This window comes from Hippopotamus amphibius, chromosome 11, assembly GCF_030028045.1.
Source record: "Hippopotamus amphibius kiboko isolate mHipAmp2 chromosome 11, mHipAmp2.hap2, whole genome shotgun sequence".
NCBI lineage: Eukaryota > Metazoa > Chordata > Mammalia > Artiodactyla > Hippopotamidae > Hippopotamus > Hippopotamus amphibius.
In genome coordinates, this window is record NC_080196.1 from 29,669,146 (window position 1) to 29,673,692 (window position 4,547).

General features: G+C 42.5%; 1 pseudogene; it reads right to left on the reverse strand.

Annotated features, from left to right (window-relative positions):
• Positions 1-3,761: 3,761 nt before the first annotated feature.
• LOC130831943 (60S ribosomal protein L29-like) lies at positions 3,762-4,244 on the reverse strand (annotated as a pseudogene).
• Between the last annotated feature and the right edge of the window lie 303 nt (positions 4,245-4,547).

A 4,547-nucleotide genomic window follows, 5' to 3' on the forward strand; every position in this document is an offset into this window, starting at 1 on the left:
GGGAAAGGAAGTGAGGCAGCAGGAATGCAGGGCCAGGCTGCGTACCACTTCATAGCAGGCTGCACAGAGGCAAGACATTGCTGGACACAGGGGCTGCTCTAGAAGATGACAAGGAGAAACAGACTGTGACTTTGGGCATCTATGGGAGGGAGGAAGGAGCAAGAACTTATTTGCCTATCTCTCTTATGTTTTGCTTCCCATAAGTCAGAGTTTACTCTTGATGGGAGTTAACTCCCTCATATTCTGACATGCATCATTTGGCTCTTACTGTAGAAATTCAGAAATTAAGTCCTCTCCTGTGATATGGTGATTCATCCAAATTTAGATGTAAAAGGAGGAGGCAGAAACTCTGGCCGTGCAACAGATTGGCCTGGCTGTGCAAGTCAAGGGTACAGGGCTTGGCATTCCTAGGGCAGGTGAGTGGTTGGCTCCAGGCAGGGGACTGAGAAGACCCCAGAACTCCATTTAGGACAGCAGGTGTACAAGTGAGCCAGTGTCCAGGAGGCTGCCGGCACTGAGGGAATCTGAGAAAGTGCCTGAGATTTATGTCTCATAAAATAACCTGGATCTTTACAAATAACAACTAAGCAATACATAGAGATGAGTAAAAGAAATTTATCAGGAATTCTGTCAAGTGCAGGTGAACACAAAAAACATGATGATTTGAAGTTGATCAGTTTCTCTTATAATCATACCCTCAAGATTTTGTGCTACATGACATTTTGCAATGTTATCTGGATCCTTTTTCCTTCATTGCCATTCATGTCACAGGTTCTGCAATGAATATAGTGAGGAATTTTGTGCTTCAAGTGATGCACTGACCACACACTGGGAGAAAAATCACAGCCACATAAGGGGATCCAGCAGAGCTTCCAGGACTCAGTTGTAAATTTCTCAGGAAGTAGCATATATGATCAGTGCTTTTGTGTTTTTTCTTATTCAAATTAACAATCAGCTTAATTTAGACTCTTGAGATTCTGTGATGTGTTTACTGAAACCAGATTTAAAATTACTATCAGGACTGTTGCTGTTGGTTGGAAAATGTCCTTCAAGCACAGGGTGGTGTCGTAATTCAAGGACTCATTCTTTCCGCTATTCGTATTAACCAGCAGAATTTGATTGCGGACGAAAGAAACAGTAAAGTCCTACACATGAAGTAAGATTTTTTTTCCCTTCAGTTTTACTGTTAAAGATGTTGTAGGAACAGTTAACAGATCTGCAAGGGACTCTGGTTTACGAAGAGTATGGAAAAGTGGAAAATTATGTTTTCTTCTGACTTCACACCATTAGGATCTTATGGGGCGAGAAAGCAGAGGAGAGTCCCTGCTAATTTGTTATGGAAAGAGCAGACCCAGCCACAATTCATCCCACTGAAGAGAAATAGCAAAATAGCACCGAGGCAGTTGTAAATAAATATTCTCTGCTCTCCAATAGACACAAATCAATGGTAAATTTACTTAAAGTCTGACCTGCCTAACAAAGTTAATTTGGGGGTTACCTTTGACTAATAGAAATTGTTACCACTTATTGCACGCTTTTTTACGTGCCAGGTACTGTTCTAAGTGTTTTTAAAAAATCATTTTATGTAAAATAGATAGCTAGTGGGAAGCTGCTGCATAACAGAGGGAGATCAGTTCAATGATGGGTGATGATTTAGAGGGATGGGATAGGGAAGGTGGGAAGGAATCACGGGAGGGAGGGGATATGGGGATATATGCATAAATACAGCTGATTCACTTTGTTGTACAGCAAAAACTGGCACAACAGTGTAAAGCAATTATATTCCAATAAAGAGCTTAAAAAAATAAAAATAAAAATCATTTTAATCTTCCCAACGATGCTAAGAGGAAAGTACGACTTTTACCCTCATTGTATGGAGAAGGAAACTGAGAATTCCAGCACTGATGTGTGTAACCTGCCCAGGGTCACACAGACAGCAAATAAAATGGCAGAATTGGAACTGAGCATCTAGAGCCAGCAATTGCTTCTTAGCTAAAAATGATTGTTTCTTCACTCTTAAGACTTTCAATGATGTGTGTGTGTGTGTGTGTGTGTGTTTGTAATATGAAAATACAAGTGTATAGGACTTCTTATTTCCTTTATTTGCTCAATAGCAAATATGGAACCTATTTTCTAAATAGGTCTCATTTTTATCTGCTTTGTCAGAGAGTCCGTTTAAATGAGACAGGGAATCTGAGGGACCCTGAAATTATCCTTCTGTCACCTCTTATAAGCTTTGTATCAAATACACGAAGGAACCTACCTCCTTGTCCTTCATAAATGTGCTTGGGTTTATGAAACTTGAAAAGTGACAGATTGTTTATTAAGTCATTTAATCACTAACACATCTCCTCTCTTTCTCAAATAATGAGATATTACTCCAGCTGCTAGGAAGGTTAATAAGCTCATAACTAAGTGATTGAGGAGAGCTGTAATACATCTGTAACTGTCTCATAATGCAAGGTAAATAAGCTGGAAACTCTCTCTTGACACTCATAGAGCTGCCAGGAGACAGGAAGCTTCTCCTCCTGGTTCCAGCAGATTTGTGTCCTGTAAATTTTGCTGGCCCTTGCCGGGGAATACAGATTTGGAGGACAAGGATATTGAGGGCTTTAGAACACTTTACTTTTGCAATTCTGCCCCCAGAACAACTCCAAGCGTAAAACAGGTAATGCTTTCAATTTAAGATTTAAGATGTGCACAAATTCACAGTAATTTCATCTTTGTCTCCTTCCATGGGGCATTCAGAATCTTTTTCAGTGCACATCTAATTTTTAGACCAGCGTGAGGGCATCAAGAATCCAACTGCTGTTAATCAGGGTTATGAGGATACAGTCTCAAGGATACAGTCTCACTTATATTTAAAGTGTACAATTTGGTAATTTTTTCTTATTAGTAATGTATATATGGCAATCCCAATCTCCCAATTCATGTCACCCCAACCCCCCATCCCCCGCCCACTTTCCCCACTTGGTGTCCATATGTTTGTTCTCTACATCTGTGTCTCTATTTCTGCCTTGCAAACCGGTTGATCTGTACCATTTTTCTATATTCTGAATATATGTGTTAACATACGGTATTTGTATATCTCTTTCTGACTCACTTCACTCTGTATGACAGTCTCTAGGTCCATCCATGTCTCTACAAATGTCCCAATTTCGTTCCTTTTTACCGCTGAGTAATATTCCATTGTATATATGTACCACATCTTCTTTGTCCATTCATCCGTTGATGGACATTAAACTCCCTGTTTTAAGGGCTTCCCTGGTGGTGCAGTGGTTAAGAATGCAGGGGACACGGGTTTGAGCCCTGGTCAGGGAAGATCCCACATGCCACAGAGCAACTAAACTCCCTGTTTTGTACCTTTTTGCGGGATCCTTTCATTCTTCTCCCCACCCTTTAGCAGAGGGTCCATACTCTGTGTGTCTGCAGTTTGTGCAGTGTGCAGGCCTAGGAGTGGCTCAGGCTTATGCCCAGCTGTACGACGAGCTTACTCACTGTCAGTTACCAGCATGGGAGTTCCCTGCCCAAGGTAAATGATCATATCAGGTTAACAATACACAGGACTGCAGTTCAATCGGACAGTAGCAGAATCAAACTGAGTATTTCTTTAATTAATTAATTAATTTATTTATTTCTGACTGACAGATTCTGCCTCAGGTTTGTTTGTACAAATAGCCCAGGAGGATACCAGCCCCATGAAGACAGCAGCCCAGGGTTCACACCAGTCCTTCTGTCCTCACATTGGCAGAAAAAGGCCTTTACTCTGGAGCCTTTGAGGGGGCCTGGGCACCTATCGGAGCCTGAGCCTCAGCTGGAGGCTGTGGCCTTGGCCTTGGTTTGAGCCATGGCCTGGGACTTTGGCCAGCAGAGCCTGAGACCCTTGGTGATGCAGGCACAAGCACATTTCCCAAGCGTGGGGTGAGCAATGTAGGCAAGTTGAACTTGTGGCTTCAGCCACAACTGAACTTGTGTCTGCTGCCTTTTAGGATCTTGGGCTTGACCTCCTTGGGCTTTACGAGAGCCGTGATAGCTTTAGCACACGCACTCATGGCCTTGGTGGTTTTGGCCTGCATCTTCTTCAGGCCCTTCTCATAGTGCTTCTTGGCAAAGCACATGTTCCTCAGGAACTCGGGGTCCGCCCCCTTAAGAGATTCATATTGTTGTGATCAGGGTTTCTTGATGCCATTTCTGTGCCATCTCCTGGACTGGTTGTATATGGTGTGGTTCTTGGACTTGGCCATGTCTGCACCTGGAGGATGAGAGTGGAGATTAGAGCTGGGGGCTTGCTGGGTTGGGCCTTAGATCCTGAAGCACCTGGGACTGGAAAAGAAAGCGCCAAACTGAATGTTTCTTTTACTTTTTTTTTCACAGAAGCAACTTTTGCTTTCACCAACACTTAAGAGACCACAAATGTGTTCTAGTCCTGACATGTCCATGCTTGGTGATGAGACCTTTCCAAGGTGATGAATACAGCTACGGTATTCATAAGTTCTAGCTCAGGATAAGGAGCTCAGGTACATAATATGTCTGAAGTAAAATAAGCC